Source organism: Corvus brachyrhynchos, unplaced genomic scaffold (assembly GCF_000691975.1).
Source record: "Corvus brachyrhynchos isolate BGI_N302 unplaced genomic scaffold, ASM69197v1 scaffold152, whole genome shotgun sequence".
Taxonomy (NCBI): Eukaryota; Metazoa; Chordata; class Aves; order Passeriformes; family Corvidae; genus Corvus; species Corvus brachyrhynchos.
The window spans coordinates 7,722,234-7,741,903 of record NW_008237447.1 but is presented as its reverse complement, the minus strand read 5'-3'; the positions used below and the strand labels follow the sequence as shown (position 1 = coordinate 7,741,903).

The 19,670-nt window shown below is 40.7% G+C and overlaps 1 protein-coding gene across 4 annotated transcripts in view; it reads left to right on the top strand.

The window, feature by feature from the left end:
• Positions 1-19,670, top strand: part of NRIP1 (nuclear receptor interacting protein 1) — a 95,141-nt gene that overhangs the window by 50,259 nt on the left and 25,212 nt on the right. The window contains exon 3 of one of the 4 annotated variants that reach the window (XM_017731524.1): positions 1,397-1,491. The exons of 2 other annotated variants lie outside the window; for them this stretch is intronic. The gene's annotated coding sequence lies outside the window, so the exon portion shown is untranslated. Of the gene's footprint in view, positions 1-1,396; positions 1,492-13,208; positions 13,231-19,670 lie in introns of those variants that run through there. One more of the 4 variants, XM_017731525.1, reaches the window with a different exon arrangement.

Sequence of the window (19,670 nt, the reverse complement as noted above, 5' to 3'; positions counted from 1 at the left end):
CTGATAAATGGAAAAACTGTGGCTAGAAGCTTACCTGATCATTATTAAAAATTCTAGCCCTTACAATCCAGAAAAGTTTGTTAATAAGGCAAAAAATGACTTGGTGCTGTTACTTGTATGTGATGACAAAGAAACATCTGCTTGAAGAGCTTACAGTGACCCAGTTTAAATGGTCTGAACAGTACTAAAACAAGTTCTACAGTATCAGGATTTTTTTTTTCTTTCTCATTTTGAAAGAATCAAAGATAAATGTCTTGCACATTAAGGAGATGAGCTGTAATAAAGCATATATGGATGATATGGCAACAGTCCAAGAGCATTAGTATGCATGCCCTGATGGAGTTGTGGTGGCAGCTAGCAGTCACTCTCAGCTTAGAACTGGATGTTACTCGGGGAGCACGGAGAGCCTTCCTCTGTGAGCTGGGCTTGTTCTGGGAGAAACTCACCCCAGTTCAAGACATTTCTTGCCTGGATTGGTGTGAAGCCTTTTGGTTTGGAGAACTAGCGTCCAGCTTTTCCAGGGAGCTGCATTGGTGGCACAGGGTCTGGACTGCAGATGACAATGTGTGTAGAGGTGTGGACAACTGTGGTAGGTTGTGTACAATGTTGTAACAGAAATGTATGGGCAACCCGCAGCTGTGCTGACACAGGGCTGGTAGTGCTAGCAGACATGGAGCAAAATTCACATTTATTAACAGGCATATGGAGTTACATGAACACCATCACTACATGTGGTAATTTCCGCCCTGTTTTTTGATGGAGCAGAGGCTGCAGGTGCTTATGAAACATAGTGGTGGGAAATCAGATGTGAGGGCAATTCCCCGAGCCCTTGCCTGCTTCCTTCCTATATCTAATTAGCCATTGGGGAGGACAGCAAGGAGTGGGCAGCTGGCCAGATGAATTGTTGCAGTGGATTGGATCTGGCCAGCAGGCTGCAGCTCGGGCATTCTGGTTTGGATCACAAAAAAGAAAAGGTTTATATGAATTTATATGACTTGAGCTTGCTCTGAAAGATGTATGTTAGATGTTGATGGCTGTTAACGTTGAAAGACCAGGTTCTTCCTGTGTTCTTAAGTAGCAGGCTTTTGGAAGATCTTAGTAGTTTCTTTTCCATGATTATCTATTTATTCCCTTTGCTCAGGGCGGGAGTAATCTTTACTGCCTCTCTGCATTGTTACATGCTTCTTGCAAGTGTTCAGGCTTTTGCTTTATTATCCTTTGGAGACTCTTTCAGAGAGAAATGAACCTTGATGTCAGGTGGTAGTGAGCATGAATATTCCATACCCAAATTTCTCTTCCTGTGGAAAACTTCATACATAAGAAAAGAATTAAGGGAAGGAAATTTTCCGTGTGGTTCTTCCCATATACATTTCTTTTCTGTTCTTTACATTCCCAGTGTCAGTGTGACAGATGAGAGGAGAAGGCTGCCTCATGAGCATGGGAGATCCTTTGGGTGATGTGGAGACACACAACATAGAGCCATCTGTGGAGGTGAACTCTATGTACAGTTGTTTTTGTTGTTCATCTTATGCTTTTGGAGAGTACTGTAATGTTTGTTTTGCTCTTGTGAGCAAATAGACTGGGTTCTTTTATTTTATGTGGATAGTACTTTGTTGTTGATGCTGTGTTTGATGCTTGTTGGTACTAACACATAAACATAGCAAGGAGGAAAGGTTTAGAGTTTCGTGTCAATTTTCTTTATGGCTGATCCATTAACCCCACAGTTAAGACAACCTGTAGGAGGACATCTGATATTTATCTATGCAACTATTTTATAAATTATGTAAGTTTTATTTAGAGTAGTAACACTGCATCTTCTTTATCTTTTTCAAGTTTGTACTCTGTTTGCCTTCTCCCAATGCTGCATTTCTGCTTATCCATGGTTTCTCAATTGTGGTTCACTTGTACAGCAGGAAAGATGAAACAATGGAATAATGTTGTTTTTTATGATTATGTACATTTCTAATAACTCAAACAATTTTTGTGATGTTAATGAAAGTTTGGAAAGGTGACTAATTTTAAGTTGTTTTTTGTTTTTGTTTGAGGTAAATAGTTGTTCTCACAGTATTTTAATTTGGCAAATCTGTGTTTTTATGTATATTCATGCCTCTTGAAGAATGCGTTTTATGTCTGTGTTTGGCACAGACATACTGTTAGTCATCCGTAAATGAAAATAATTGAAAAGTGACAGGGGTTTTGTAAATGTTTTGAAATCTCTGGGTGCATTTAAAAAGTTGTGAAAGCTTCATATTTCTGATTCTTTAATTCATATTTCTGATTCTTTAAATCAGCCAGCCTGGGGGTGGTGGTGGTAACAATTGTACTATTGGCAAAGTACTAAGAGTTAGACAAACTTGAATGGACCACTGCACACCTTGAGAAACTGGACTTACGTTTTGTTGTATGCACTAAACAGAAACCTGATGTGTCTTCTGAAAAAGCAGAACAATTTTAGTGTGCTCTGTGTTTTCCTAAGCCAGTAGTTTGGCAAAACTTGCTGTAGTTCAAAAAAATTGCTGAGAGTGTGGAGCTGTTGTGTATTCATTTTATAGAGGCATTGTGTTTGGGTTGAGGGGTTATGTTTGCTACAAGACAGATCAAAGGCTTTGTTTCTAAAAGAATCTATCTAGTGTTTCTGAGAAAGGGAGGGGAGCAGTTCAGGATAATTGCCTAGGAACTCTTTTTCCATTACTTTTTGTTATTTCTGTTACTATTTATTTTAAAACGCTACTGGTTCTTAAGTAAATGAGGAAGTGGTCCTTACTTAAGCTTATGGCTTGACTAGGAACAGGATAAATCTCACTTCCTTCTACTAAAGTTTCTGTTAACTTTAATATGAGATTTGATACCACTTTTGAGTTCAATGCTAAGAAATAGTCAAGAGTCCTGAAACTTATAAATGTATTAGAGATTCATAACCAATTGGATTTTTAAGGCTAAAAGAAAAAAAAAGAGCACCTAATATGTTGTGAATTTAGATGTGTGCAGTAAAGTGGGAATCTCTGGCTTGAGTACAGCACAAAAACACCTGTAATTCTACATTGAGACTGTTGTAAAATGAAATAACAAAATGGCAAGAGAACACTTGCTATGGGCGGCTTTCTGACACCCTTGGTAGCTGGAGAGCAAGAGAGTTTGAGGCACTGCACGGCCTGGGGATTAATGAAGCCTGTTTTGGAGAAGGAAGTGCTGTTGGCAACTGAGCACGCGAATACACTTAACCAGGAATCGCTGCTGACTGCTGTTGGCTTCAGCTATTTTGTTGGACACACAGAAAACAGTATTACAGTGTGATCATGGCTGGAACCCTACAAGTGTAATTCACTCTTCTGTTGGGCTTATCTGGTTGTCAGCTTCTTAATTCTCTTCTCAATGGCCTGGGGTACCAGGATGAGGTGTTCATGTCTAGTGTAGATGTGCACATGTGGAAATGCAGTGTATACAAAACATGTATACAACACATGCCTGCCTGCCAGGCACTTCCATCTTTTCAATTTTCATGGCTAGCTGTATTTTCTGTAATCAGTATGCTGCTTCTTGCTTTGTACTGAGATTTGCACAGACAAAGTAAGAGTATTTAAAGGAGTATTTGAAGGTGAACATTGGCAATGTAGCGTTTCAGTGGTGATGCAGAGACTGACATATTTGTTTTAAAAAAACCCAAAACATACTGTTGTCTTCATTTCTTAGGCTTGTGATATTTCTTCATCAGTCAGGTGCTGACAAAATACGAATAATATTTAATACAGCACAATGAGAACTGTAAATAAAATAAGTGCTTCCTTATATTACCCCCTTCAATCCCACATCCTTAATTATAAGAAGAAAGAAGTGATACAGAAGCTTAAGGAGGTTAGTTGGGGTGATGAAAGAAGATGACTGAGGAATAGGGAATTGTGTTTAACTTTATAAAACATAATATAAACAAACTTCTGAATTTTTTTTTTTTTTAATATTGCAAATTATTGTTGAATGTAGGTAGCTCCCCACCCTACCCCCCCCTTTTAAGTGCAAATTTAGAAAATGTTGTGTCTGGCGGAACAGGGGAAGGAGCTCAAGGACCTGATTCTGTACTGGATGCCTTCAAAGGCTAAGAGTGGGAGGTGTAGCTTAGACGTTGAGATTGCAGAAGTTGAAACTGATTTTATATCATGTTTATACCTTCCAGATATGGGTGGGTGCAGAAATGGAGACGAAATTAGAGCCTGTGGTATTAAAGGTAGCCAAGTAGAATTATTAACAGGCAACTGATTAAGGCAACTTTAAAGGGTGGTTTTCACTATTTAAAGATGTTTCCAGACATCACTTTGCTCTGAGATGCACTTTAAAAAAAATTCTGTGCTGTGCAGACAGCCAAAAAGCTGTGCTTGTGAATGTTAAAAATGACCTTGAGCAGAAGAACTCAAAGGCTGTTGGTGGCTTTGTACTGAATAAAATAAACTGGCACAGCAGTGAGAAAAACCTGCATTAAGGTTCAGGGTCCTGATTCAGCAAAATACAGTCTTAAACACAGATACAGTCCTTATTCTTCTGCAAATGCTCGTGTAATTCATGATCAGGACACAAGTTAAATATTAGAATAGGACATATTTGTGAGTGTACGTAGTATGAAGTGTTGATAATGTCCTTAAGTTAGTATCTGAGATGCTTGAAGCAGGAAATGAACCCCCCAAATATGAATGGTGTTATCTGGGCAGGTCATCAGCCTTGTTTTTCTGAGATGCACTTTTTGGAAAGGTGTGCCAGGTTTGGAAGTTACTGTATTTGACAAAACATCTGCAGGAGATTGCTGTGGTGAGAATTTGAGAGTTGTTGGGAGACCTAAATTAGACATCCGGCTTTACTAGCAAGTTGTGGAAGATGCCTGGGTGTTAGTTGAGATCTCAGCAGAATAAGGTTATTTAATTTGTACCACAGAATCATAGAACAGCCTGGGCTGGAAGGGATCTTAAAGATCATCTCATTATACCCCCCTGCCATGAGCAAGGACACCTTTCACTAGACCAGGTAGCTCAGAGCCCCATCCAACCTGGCCTTGAACAATCTAGGGATGTGTTATCCACAACTTCTCAGGGAAATCTGTTCCAGTGCTTCACCACCCTCAACAGTGAAGAATTTCTTCCTAATATTTAGTCTAAAGGTATTTACTGTCAGTTTGAAGCCATTGCCCCTTGTCCTGTCACTCCAGACCTTTGTAAATAGTCTCTCTCCGCCTTGCAGGCTCCCTTCAGGTACTGGAAGGCTGCAATTAGTTCACCCCAAAGCCTTTCCTGCTCCAGGCTGAGCAATCCCAGTTCTCTCAGCCTTTCCTCATGGCAGAGCTGCTCCAGCCCTCTGATCACCTTGGTGGCCTCCTCTGGACTGGCTCCACCAGGTTCCTGTTCTTCCTGTGCTGGGACCCCAGAGCTGGATGCAGCGATGTGCCTGAGAGTGTTGTCCAAAAGCTTCTTGGGCTCTCTCAGATTTGGTGTTGTGACCACTTCCCTGGGGAGCCTCTTCCAGTGCCTAACTATCCTCTGGGTGAAGAACCTTTTTCTAATATCCAACCTAAACCTCTCCAATACAGTTTCATGCCCTTCTCTTGGGTCCTGTCACTGTTCACCACAGTGTCTGCGTCTCCTCTTCCCTTCATGAGGATGTTGAAGACCACAATGAAGTCTCCCCCTCAGTCTCCTCCAGGCTAAACAGACCATGTGTCTCCCCCTCAGTCTCCTCCAGGCTAAACAGACCACTCCCCATATGTCTTCCCCTTCACACCCTTCACCATCCTTGTGGCCCTCCTCTAGATGTTCTCCATATGGAGAATATGAAAAGGATCACAGTAATTGATCACTTTAATCTACATTATTCAGTACTTCTTGCCCTTACCTGTTGCTGTCAAGTAGTAGTTATAATATTAATTTATTTTATACTAGTATAAGTAATTTATTGCATACTAGTATAAGAAGGCCAGCTATATCAAGCATACTTAAAACTAATACACTACTGATAAAGCTTCTTACAAAGTAGATACACCTAATATTTTGTAGTAGCATTAATTTTCATTTTTCTGCCAGACCAAGGGCTGCTTTGGGTACTGCTGGGAAGTTAGGCCAGAAATGTTGGGAAATGTGGTCAGTCACAATATGATTTTTCAGCTTTTTCTGCTAATGCAAATGGGATGTATGGTCCCAAGAGAAAGTTTTTGTCAGTAGCATCCTTAGCAGATATTTTTTGATTTAATAACGGCATCCAAGTGAAAAGAGAATATGTTATAGTAACTTCTGCCATTTTTACCCCTTCTTTTTCTCTGCTGCACTGAGGTACACTGCGTGCAAAATAACTCTTGTGTTTAAAGAATATGAATGTTGTGTATTCAGAATCAAAAGTTAGAAGATGGCAGAATTAAGATTGAGCAGGCAGCCTGTATTTGGGTGGTCTGTAAAATGCTTATCCTGCCCTTTATAGAAAGGGCTTGTGTGTGCTGGTGTGAGTATGCCTGTGGTAGGAACAGGCAGGGAACACGCTTACCTAACTCTGTAGCTTGCCACCCGTGAGAAATTGTAGCCACAAAGACCACTTTCATCGGATGGGTAGAAATGAGTGACTGTCCAACTCCACAGATGTGACATTGTCACAAAGGCTGTGGTTCGGGTGGATGGGTGTGCTGGGAGCTGCTGTAGGCTTGGAGTTGTGGCCAGGTGCTGTATAACTGCACTCACCGCTTCTGTCTGAACCTCCTAGGGACAGCCTGATTTGGAAAGTTTTTACTGAACTGTTGTGGCCCTGGAAGAAAGCTGCTAATTTGTATTTTTGGCTTTTGGCTTCTAGTTTTGGCAGGGCCACACAATGTGTCCCATACTTGGCAGCAACGACTGTGTGGCTTGAAAGCTTTTGTTGCATCTTTGAGTCACCCTGCTCAGCTGGAACATTGCAATAGGAGTTCTTTGTTTTTGTTTTGGGGGTTTTCACAACACTCGGTGTTTGGAAAACCCATAATATATTTTTGTCTTGTTACACATTGGAGAAACTTAAGAAATCACAGATGTTGCATGGTCATACCATGAAAATTCATTTTAGTGTTTTCTGCTAGGTTAACATGTAACATGGGAACTACTTCTACTGGTCTCTTTTAATCCCTCTTCCTGATAATTGGGGTAAACTGGAAAGTTTTCTAGGAAGCACAGCACAAGGACCCAGTACTACAATCATTGTGTAATAGGCTAAGTGGCTAAACTTTATTTGCCTTTTTTTTTTTTTAAGCCCCCACAGTTGGCTGCCTGGATGGCATCCTGTCATTGAAAGGCTGCAAAAAGAACACCTTTGTGCAGGAAGATCAGTGAATCCTCATGTGTGGGTTGTGTCAGTCTCCATTTGCCAGGGTCTGTGATGTGGTGGAAAAGGCACATGAGGTGTGTGCCGCCTCCAGCCTCCTGCTTCCCTGGGGCTGCAGAGCAGAGATGCCGGGGCCTCTGGGGCAGAACAGTCCCTGAGACTGCTCTGGGTAATCTCGGGGGTCCTTCTGACAACCAGGTGCTATGGGAACACCGTGGCCTTCTGTCCAGGTGTAACAAATGCCTTGGAAACCCTAGGCCTGTGGAAAAGCATCTGTATGGTGCAAGTTCCTCCTCTGCTGATGCAGAAGGCATGGTCACTGATGTTACTGAAAAACTAATGCATGAAATTGTTAAAGCCTTCTAACAAGGAGGGTGCTTTGTAAGAAGAGCTGTGGTTCTTGGGAGTGAATCTATTTTAGTGGTAGGTGAAGGGTAGTGTTATAGCAGTTGCGACATAACTGCAAAGCTGTATCCTTCTTCAGTAAACTTAAATGTGTTTTGTTACCGTGTAACAGACTATAGTGCTTAGAAAATGACTGTACAAAACCAGAATAAACGAAGCCTTCTGTGCTCAAGCAGAGAAGAATCACAACACCCTCTGCTGGTACGAGTGACTCCTTCCTTTTCTCCTCAAGGACTTGCCTGGTGGATATCCTAGAAACAGTAAAAGGTAATTCTGAAGTGTGATGCTGGCTCCTTTTGATTAAGCTTTGAGGTTATTTTAACCCATTTGTGTTTATTTTTTTTCCCCTTGTAGAAATTGACAGTTTAATCTGACCAATAACATACCACCGCTAAAACAGACGGGGAGAAGGTGGTGATGCCTTTTTCTCCACGTTCAGATGTGGGGATCCATGTTGCTTTCTAACTAAGCATACTCCTAACTTGGCAAAATTTTACTGGAGGTGGAGTTGGCGATTCTATGTGCAAATACACTTCTGGAGAAAGCACCCATCCCTTCGATATGCCGATAGTTGTATTTGAATAACGCTGCTAAATCCATTGGGTAAACTTGTGGTTTCATAGAGTAACCATGTGTTCCTAGGGCCTTTCCTAGAGGTTATCTCTGCCTCTGTGTCACTTGTGAGATGATGAGCAGTCGCAGGCAGGCTGGGCAGTTGGTTTATTTGTTTTTGTTTCCCCTGTGTGTACAGTCATGCTCTCCAACTCTTGGTAGGCCCGTCGCATGTTAATATCCTCTGCTGTGCTTCCTGCTTGGCTTGGGATGACTGGGAAGGAAATCACAGGTTAGGATGAGAAGTGGTCACTTTTTAATTTCTTCTCATAAAACATGTCTGATGCCTGCCACAGCAACCCTCTGTGTGTTCCTGACCCCCCCCTCCTCCTTACCTGCCTGGCCTTAACATGCTCAACATGCTGTGGTGGGTGCTACTGCTTCCACTTGGAAAAAGCATCTTCACCCGGGATATTTGTGGAGGGAGCAGAGGCACCGAGCTCCTCTGTGCATCCTGCGAGCTGGGTCTGTCCCCACAGAGTGCTGGAAAAATGGCATTTCCAGCTGCGGGGGAGGCGAGGGATGGGCTGGCGGTGCCAGGGAGCCGTCTGGGTGCTCGGCGGGAGGAAGAGCCCCGTTCCGAGTAAGTGGTGCCTTACATAATTTGGTTATGAAAGAATTGCTGCGGGTTGAGCCTCCCTCGGTGCATTCGAGAGCGTCCCTCCAGCATTGCCGCCTGCACGGGAAGGGTTAAGAGGAGACAACATCCTGTCAGAGACCTTGTTTTTAATTTTGCCTCTCACACTGGCACAGATCCGGCTAAGAGCAGCCCAGATTAGTTCGGGAAAACCTTTGAAGAGATTTAAGATGTCCTTCAGCCAGTTTGAAGGTTTTTGTCTTGCAAATCCAGTACAAGGGCGCCTGCAGGCATCTCGACCCTTGCTGTGCTGCTGATGCAGCTCAAGGTCACGCTAACCCGCCCTGTGACATTCAACGACACACACACACACAAAAATTATGCGGTGAAACTGCTTCAGCATTCAGCCAACCAACAACTTCCTCAGTTCCTCACTAAAGGAAGAAGTGTATACATTTTTTTTTCTTTTTGTCTTTTTTTTTTTTTTTTTTTTTTTTTTAAATAAAAACAAGTTTGGTGGCAGGAAATGTGAATCATGCAGGGCGACCAAGATCTGTTTATGAAAACCAAACGGTTGGATTTATTCTAGCCGTGAGTGTTGAGTTGTGAACTACAATAAATCGCTGAAGTTTATTTCTAATAAAAAGTGACTAGCGCATGCTAGTTTGCCTTTTTATAAATAAACTGAAATTTTTTTTTTTTTTTTTTTTTTTTTTTTGGCTTCGTAGATTTTTGCTGCAGGAAATAATCCAGGATTTCTGGTGTGTGTGATGACAAGGTCATTTCTTAATTAGAACACATGTAAAGAACAAAGCTAAATGGCTTCAAAACAGCTTTGTAGTTGATGGAGAGGATTTAAATTATTTAAAGAGATAGTCACCCAAGTATGATGGAAACTGAATTCTAAACACATTAACTCTTTCAGTACTCTACGGTTTCCATATGCTACTCAAAGAAAATGTCAAATTTGATGAGCCATTATTGCAACTGCTGTTAAATGAGCATTTTTACATCTATTTATAGTTAGTGTTCTATTATCCTGTCTCTTATCAGAGTTACGACAGCAAGATTTTTTTTAAAACAGTGGAATACTCAGTGGTTATAGATCAAGAGATAGCTATAGGAAATTGCTTGTTGGAGATCAGTGGCTTAATTTCTGCTCCATCTCATATTTTGATGAATGTATTAGCATAAATATGTGTACTCATGTGTGAGTACATGTATGAATTATAGTGCAAGTATACAGGTATTATTCAGAGCTGCCTCTGGGAGGAATCTGGACTCCTGTCCTCAGTGCTCAACGTGGTTTCAAGGCATAAGAACATATTAAAGGTGGGTTTGGGATTAGGGAATGAGAAATGAAAGGAGAGAATTGACAAGAAATGGCAACTTCACTTAGTTTGAAATGACTGTGAGCTGGCTGGGAAGAGGAGATGGCATCTTGGAATTTGAATTTTGTTCTTCTAATTTGACTGTCACTTTGACTCAAAGCACCTAAATACAAAGGTGTTGGTACCACTGTCTCGACCATGGTTTGACGTGGCTGTATGTTAATTATTCATACTTTTAATCCTATCCTCCTATTTTCCTTATTCTGTTTTCTAGGCTTCTTACTCTGTAAATGCCAGGGACTAGTAAGGTGACCACCCATCTGTGGTTGCCTTGGGCATGCAGAGCCCCAGGTATCCATGGGTAGCCCTCGCCTGTTTAAAGGGTTGACCTGATGCACTGGAGGAGAAGCTGGATTTACTGTGGTCTGTAGGACCTGCCTTTTGGTGCCAGCACACAGTAACTTCACAGGCTGTCCACTTAATAAAATAGGGCAACAAACCACTTGTGAGTTTTTCACTAAGGTGTAAAAGGCAAAAAAATCATGGAGTAGTAACTTTGCTTGCAAACTTTAGGCTCTATATATGCTCAGAGATGCCACTGCATGATTTGTGTGAGAACTGAAATGTGGAGAAATTAGTCTTCCCCTCTCATCAAAAATCTAGCACTTAACTCAGATTTAAGTGCTTCAAGAGTAACTGACATAAAATTTATTAGGGGGTTTAATTTTTCTGGTTGTATTTGTTCTTGGTTCATTTTTTTTCCCCGGGGTAAATGTTGTTCAGTTGGAACTTGTGGTGCAGCAAATGTCAAATGGAGTGTACTTACTAGAAAGAGATTGTGCTGGCTCTGAGGTCCTCCTGAGAAAGGAGGAAACTGCATTTGCCAGGATAAAGAGGGCAGATTGGGTGCTACAACTTCTTTCCTCTTTGGGCTGCCTTTTTTTTTTTTCCTTTCCCTGCACTGTCTGGCTTGTGAGAAGAAAACGACAGAGGGAAACAGGCTCCACACAAGGAAGACACGGATAAGAAAAAACTGATGTGCTCTGTGAAATCTGTATATTCCTGCCCTTGCCTGGGGTGTGCTGTGCCCTTAATATTATGGGAGACCTAAGCTCACCTGCTAGTAATTTCTAATTTACTGTCCTAATTCATCGATTTGTTATCACTAATTGTACTTCATTTACTTCTGTGTAGTTTCCAGTACCTAAAGGGTTGAAAGGTTGCTGTAATTGGCACCCGCAGCTGCTCTTTCTTTTGACAGGGGATAATTTTGCAGCCTATGCTTTGTGTGACAGCTGCCTAATTGGGCATTCTCCCCTTGTAGCAAGCCTGCCTCCTCCAGCCTCCCTGCTGACAAATGGTGGTGGATTATAGATGAGGACACGCTGACCCGTTCGACCTTGCTGAGGCAGCGGGGAGGGGCCTCCTGCTACTTGAGGGAAGCTTTGGGTCATTTAAAGGACAAGGTCATGAGCCAGGTGGGGAAATGACATGGTATCACATGACAATAGCCCGATGACACGGTCAGTATGTCAAGGACAAGCTCATCAGTATTGATTAACGCTGCTTTTTGCTGGTGTCTCTGTGAAGCCACTGATATTTCAAAAATATTTTGCTAATTTGTCCTAGGTAAAGTGCCGGGCGTTATTTTGGGGGTTACTTAGGGGAGCATTTGTGCAGTGCTTTCTTCTCAATACACATCACATGCAAAAGCAGTGTTTTTAAAACCCCACCAATGATAATTTGTAGGGTTCATCTTGATGGTTTTGGTAAAATGTTCATCTGGCTGTACTGGAAGGAAAATGCCAGGAAGGATGCATGACAGGGCAGAACTTGATGGGGGGAAAAATCCCTGCTTTGAAATTTCAGTGTTTCACTTTTCACTCCTTCAAAGGCACATATATGAACCTTTATGAAAACACATGTATCCACGTATGTACAGCTGACTGGAATGTCGGAAAAGCGTTCATTTAAAGAGAACCAAAGAGAAAAGTTAAATATAAATTGGATATTTAAAGAAAAGGTCTTATATCAGCTCAAGGGTGATACAGTTAAGATAATGCCCTGCCTATTTTAAGAACTAAAACAGTATCCAACTATGCCAGGCAATAAAAACCTGCTAAGTGGGTTTTCGAAAACGTTGTGAATACAAGTGACAATGTTTTGAGAGCATCTTCATGTTGCATTTCTATGCTAATAAACTTCAAGGTAAATGAACAGCTTGTTTGACATTTGCTATGTTAGACAATAATAAAATGCTTTCTTCTGGAGTAATTAGACTTGATAGATTGATTATGTTAAGAGGTAAAGATAAATACAATCTGAAAGAGAACTCTCTCGAAGGGGAGTTAGTGCCTGTTTTTGAACTTTGCCGCTGTGGTTCTGGTTTAGCCAATGCCTGGTGCTGCATCTCACACACGTGTGTGCACAAACCTGCACACACACACACACAGAGACACATTCACAAACATGCAGACACGCGTGGTGTGCACGGAGTACTGAGGAGCCGGGAGAGGAGCGTTCACCTCTGAGCCCAGTTCCCTTCTCCGAGAGATCTGATTTGTTGTGGGAAGCTGTTGTGTCTGAACCTCGTCAGTTCACCGGGATGTAATTTTACTCCCCCGAGGTAAAAAGCCGTCAGTGGTAAAGTGTGATAAATTAGTTCACTCAAGTAGATGCGCGTGCGTGCGTGTGTGTTTAATTCTGACCTTGCTGTGCATGTGTTGAGCTGCTCTCGGTGCCCGAGTCAAGCCTGGTGGAGGTTTAATCCTGTGCCCTTGTACACGTATACTTGATTAGTAGTTGTGGTTATCTCAGCAGAAGACATTCTGCCCTCCTCCTTGTATTGGTCGGGACCCAGGCATTGGGGAGTCAAGTCGAAGGAGAAAGAAAAGAGATTTTGCATTAGTATTCTATGAAAGCCTTACTGTCTGCAGAACAAATTGATTGCTACAGTGTACCTGTGCTTGGCACCACTGCTGTGAAAGAAAGGTATGGTTGTAATCTGTTTTATTGTATTACATATTGTGACACTCCAGGAATGTTTAACATTCGGCTCTTCTATGACACACGCTAGCAGTCTGAGGAAAGAAAAATACGTGAATGAATGAAAAGTGTGTGAGGCTGTCGTATCGGCAGCTTTGTTTACTACAGCGAACTAAGTAGCCCCTGCTAATGAGACAAATTTATGTGCCAATGGCAACGTAAGGGGAAGATTAACTGAATTCTCTGTATTATATTCAGTTACATCAGTGTCAGTAGTTGCTACGTACCTACACAGATAAAATTCTAATTAATGTTTTAAGGGGGTTTTGATTTAGCTTTTAGCAAGATGATAAATATGAAATATACTTGAACATGGATGTGTTTGCCTCTTTAAATGCGAAACTGTGTTGTTTTTTCCTAGTTATCAATCTGCTGTGCTGGTCCTACGTGTTTGTGAGGGGGGTATGTGAGGGGGTGAGGGGAGGTATAAAAACCAGCAAATCTTAGATGTGATGCTGTGATAAACGGCACGAGAACAAAGCTGAGGAAAAGTCTTACAGGATTTGAGTCTTCATATCTCACACACACACACCCCCACCACCACCCCTCTTAGTAATGCATAAATATGCACCCTTATTTTAGTGGGAAATCTAGGGCTCTTCGTTTCCTTAACCCAGTTGTAGACTTTACATAGTTGATTCTCTGGTTTTACAGATGCTCAGCTGATGTCAGTTGTGTGGGAAGTATGAAGCACTCCATTAATAAAACTCAGGCTGTTTCACAGAGGGCTGTGCTTAGTGCTTCATTCTTGGCATCACTGAAATTGTGGTGGTGATTATTTGGATGTTTGGTTGTGGTCACTCCAAAACATCTGAAGTATCTGCTCTTGTCATGCAGACATTCCTGACTAATTAAGTTTAGGACAGGTGGCAGACTCCTCCTGGGCATTTAAATCTGCGTGTAAACCTAATCTAATAACTTGATGAGAAAATGAAAATCCATCTTTTCCTGGTGTGTTATCACCACACACAAGCCACAGAGGTATTTGTGAAATCCTCTCTCTGCTCTTTGTCCTGGCAGGTGACAAGTAAATGAGTTGCTTTAAGGAAATGAGGGACTTGGAAAATGCTCACTGCTGAGCAGCAGTCATGCACTGTAATAGTTACTTCTGTCATATGGCCTTGCTGACTTAAGATTAACACTTTATGGATGCGGGGTATATTTATATGGGTGTACCCTTGAGCTTACATTTTACACCTTTCAAGGAGTGTGAATACAGCCTTATACATGCAAGTTGTTGATCTTCGAGATCCTTAGGCAGCTAAGAAAATTTCTAAGAACTCCAGTTCGGGAGGCTTTGTGATGTGACTGTTTGAACTCTAATATGATGACTTTAGTTGCAAATAATTAGTCAAAACTTACTTGTTCAAACCAAATATTTTGTGAGTAAGCTATTCTTCCCCCTGAATTACTTTTTCTTTTTTTCAACATAAACACATGTTGTAACAAAACCAGAAGTTGTTAAAAACAGTTGCACAATTTACACAGCAGATGGGAGGATCCAGGGACTTCACCATATTTAACCAGGTTTTGGAAGTGAATTTCAGTAATGCTATAGAAATGGTTAATTCTTACCTCAAATTCTGAATTCATTTTTTGTAGATTTTAACCAGTTAGTGACAGGAGGTTGAGTTCTGAAGAAAGTGTTAGGTAAATACAGGTTGTTACTGCATTTCAATGCAATTAACTTTTGTTCATAAATAATTCAACCTATGACTTTAAATAAATGATCAGAGGAAAAGAAAATGAATGACATGTGATTAAATCCAAGTTCTTGAAAACATTTTACCAGTCAAGAATCCTGTGACTGCCTTGGGTCTTCTTATAATTCCTCTGTAGAAAAAAAGCCAGTTTTGAGAGTTGTTGTGGGTTTTGCTTAGTTTTGTTTTTTGTCAATTCTCAGCGTATCATTAGAGATATGAGGTAGACTCTGCAGATCATAGTTAAAAGAAGACTGATGATGTGTTATTTTTCATTTTGTCTTGATTTTCTTAGTGCCATGAAATATACCAGCTTCGGTAGCCCATGATTTTTCCTTGTTTTCTTTTTTTTAATGGAAAGTAGAAGGATGTCTGCCGAATTAAAAATTTTACTGCCAACTTTACTGAATGAGCATGACTGATGACATTAGAATCTTGATGAGAATTTTGGAATACAGCTTGTTCTGGGGTAGACTGCTATATTGTGGATGAGGTGGTGAAGAAGAAACCAAATGAGGAAGAAAACCCAAACACAACCTTACCCAAATAAGTTGGATTTTAAAAACAGTTCTTGCTTATTTTGGAGGTATGCAGTTGATTCCAGTATTGGTTAGCTGTATCACACAGCTTTTCCTCTGGAAATACTTAATCAAGTGTTAAGTAAGAGTTGATGCTTGAGTGTTATTATCAATTTAGGCAGATTTTAGAGGTGAATTCCAGATTAGATCTATTTTTGAAGGGTGGCTGTGCTCTGCTTGAGATTGTGAAATGCTTGTTCCCCATCTCCACCGCTTTTCTTTCTGTTAACGTGCTCTACCATAGTAGAGAGGAAGTGGAGGTGTTGCGTAACTTCAAGTAAATAGATTTTCTGTGCAGATACTGAAGGCAGCCTTAACTCAAGCAGTGCTGTCACTACCAGAATCCTGCTAATGCTAAAGGCAGTTGTGTAATTAACGGCCTTGTGTACTGAACTGAGACTGCTGCGAAACCTCTGGAGGGAATTATTGTGTCTATCGTGTTGGTTAACTTTCCCTGAAAATAAAGTGTGTTGCTGATACTTTGTTGGGGTGACAGGGGAGGATTTTGCAAGGCCTGATGAAACAACTCTGGCATCTTTTTCCTGACCACTGGACAAAGCATCTGCAGCAGCAGAGCCAGGTTGAACGGTTGAAATGGAGCTGTTAATAAAAATAAGATTAATTTTGCTTGAGGAGATGAGTGTGGTAAGATAAGAAAATAGAAAGCTGCACTTGAAACTCAGTGTTTTTTAGATGTTTTTGTTGTAAGATCATGTAAAGAATTTGGACCTTGTTTTGATACTAGTGCCTTACCTAGGGCAATGGTGGTAAATGGTCTAGAATAGATGAAAATTATTAGTCATTTTTTGTCTAATCTGTTCTCCTGAAGCCATTTGTAAAACCTTGTTAAAAGTTCCAAAGTTCCAAGTACCTTTTTTTTTTTTTTTTCTTTGTTTGGATCTTTGTTTCTGCAGCATCAGCTGTAGGTGGCACTGACTATTAGCAATTAGAAGTTTTGGATGCCTCCCCTCCTCCCAGACTTAGATGTTTAAGTCACTGGCAACTGCTTGATCCATTTTTCTCTCACTCTGGCAAAGAGTACGGAGTATGGCAGGTATCTGTGAGTTCTACAAATGAATAGGTATAGGAGCCAAGTTATTTACTGAGTTTGGTCAGTTTGGAAACTTCCAGCTTTTGAAGCTAGAATTTGAGTTTGTACAAGCTCATTAGGAAAAATGCTAATATCGATTACTAAGGGGGAGCAAACTCATTTCTGCAGGCTTAGTTCTAGTTACTAGTTACTAGTTAGGAGTTACTAGTTACTAGTTAGGAGATTTGCAGAGGAGGCTCAGTCGGGCTTGGTGTAATTCAGGATTCCAGAGGATGGGAACCACCGAGCAGTTCAGCACATGCAAAAAAAAGCTCTGTGTGTGGAGTCACTTGGCAGCTGCAGCATCAGTTCCTTCACTGCCCTGCTGCTGGCACAGGCTGCTGCAGTTCTGCCTTTTTGCTGGTGTAACCTGGGATGAATGCACACCCTGTGTCCCTCTGAGCTGCGAGTGTATTACAGCTGAATTAGACTGGTAAAAGGCAGGTTTTAAAAGCTTTCAAAAGCAAGGAATTAAAAATGGACCTGTTTGGGAAGGAAGTGCTTATGTATGTGTACAGACATTCATACTTTGCTATGAGAGACCCTTGCTTCAGGGTAAAAAGGACTTCATTGTTCTTGGTTAGGAAAGAGATTGAAACTGGGCAGTAGATCAGAAGAGCTTCTGCTGTGCAGTGGTCTTTGCAGCTCCAATCCATGTTCTTGCCCAGCTCATTAAGACTGCTTCATCATGTTAGATCCCTGAGAAATAGGGAAAGTTTGTGGAATTATATTTTTGTCGATAATGCTATCATTCGTGTTTAGTTCAGTACTGATGGTGATACTTTAGTTCAGTACTGGTGTTTTCTTGGAGGGAACATTGTTTCAGCAGGTATAGTGGAATACCCATATTGACTGTATTTGACTGACACACATCTCCATCTGAGGGTGATGGGAGTGCCAGTAATTTTTCTTATTTTGGAAGAGAAAGGCATTTACTGTAGTGTGCAATTCCTACTCCTTTAGTAGTAAGCACCGTTATTTCCTTAAGTTTAGGGTATCCAATTGTTGTTTTGTTTCACTAGTAGGGGAAAAAAAAAAACAAAAATCAAAATGCCCACAAACTGTAGAGAGAGAATATCTTGTAATTCAGCTGAAATTCAGAAAGTCTTTCTTCATTTGCTATGGATATGAGGCTCACGTGTTACTTGGCAAGTGGCTTAAACTTCTCCTGTCCTCATTGCTGTTCCTCATGTGTAGAGCAGCAATATTCCAAAGCACTGGTGTGATACATTCATGGATGTTCCTAAAGTGTTCTGTTTTGTTCCAAGATGGAATCTCTTTTTTTTTCTTGCAATTTTGACAGTACCCAGTAGCCTCCAACATGGTTTAGACCCACGCAGTGCACGTAATGAGAGGTCCTGGTGAACAACGGAGGAGTGAAATTACTATGATCAGTCTGTAAATAGCAGCAGCCATCTAACATCAGATATTTAGATGTCAGATTGAAATAGGTCTTTGGTAACTGAAATGCCTCTTACTTGTTAGTTTGCTTGTGAGTGGGTTTTTTTTTAATGACCTCAGTTTATGTATTAGAAATATGGAACTTAATTCCGTAGTTCACTCAAATCCAAAATAGTTTGGGATTTTATTTCCATATTCATGTCGTGAACGGCTAAGTCTATGAAAGTCCTTTCTGTTCTTAGGATGTTGCTTATACTCTGCAGCTTGGTGGTGGAGTACATCAAGATTATTTTTTTATTGGTATTATTAAGTTTTAAAATTATGGTTGTATGTTTCATCGAAAAAAAACCCCAATACTTAGTCAACTTCAAACATTTTCTTCTTCTCAGCTTTTCTACCTGTGACTGTCATTTCACCAGAGAAAATAATTTCATGGAAGGGTAGTTCAGATGCATGTTTTGTGTAATTTGCAAGTGTGGACACTTGCACACAGTTACAGCTGACAGAGTACAGTCAACGGTGGAAGAAGTATCTTACCAACAGGTCCCTGCTCCTACGAGAATTTCTTCTGTTCTCCAAGATTTATGAGGTCACAATGTCAAAGGTTTTTGTAGCATTCAGCTAAGCATGATGGAGTGCAAGCCAATTTGAAATCAAAAATGGCTGGATGAGCTTTACTGTTCAAAAATTAAACTCATAATCAAATTTGCCAATTAAACAAAAATAAATGTTAAACAAGAGAGATTTTAGTACCTGAAGTGGCCAAGATTGTGCATACATATCCCTATCAAGTAGTCTGGGTTTTCTGGATGTGTATTAGAAAGACTGTCATAAACACTATTAGATTTCTTGTGATCATTATGTGTGAGGAACATGGATCATGCTTGATCTTAAAAAATACGCATTTGCTTTAAGTAAAGTAATTAAAGTGAAATACAAGAATTCATGGAAAACCTTGAGAAAGATGTTTTCAGATACATTAGCAAAAAGGAGCTTGTTGTTACTCCATGTTCTTGAATCATCTACATCTTGCCAAGCAGCTAGCAAAAATAAGTTGCATTCGGTGCATGCTTTGTATCTTATATGTAGAAGTGAATTGCAAGAGCAGTTTAAGTCTGTTAATTTTCATTTTGGAATCTTAGTCCCCATTCCCTGATATAAGTGGAGCTTTTGGTCCTGAGTGGTGATGGATAGACAGTAATTTACTGGTTTTTCACCTTCTTTCCCTCCCACCTGTTTTTCAGCAGCAGATTAGAGTCAAGATGTTTTAGATCTTCCAATCCTTCCTCTTGTTCCATTGGTCAAAATCACAGTAAAAATATTGTAAACTCCTGAAAATTTTGGACTTTCCATCCATATGCATTGTGACAATGCTTACTGCAGTTCAGTGGAAATGCTTCCTACAACATAGTGGACAAATACAGCTGGTGTTTTAGGGACCATGCTACCTAGAATTTCAGCTCCGGCCTTATATTTTAGCGAAGCACGTTGATTATAATGTTTTACAGTGTGCAGTATCTGACATCATCTCGTTTCTGCTCTTCTGTTTTTTACTGTTCAGGACTTCATGCTGGTGGGGCAGTGTCCTAGGCAGCTTGAATAGCCTCACTATCTTCT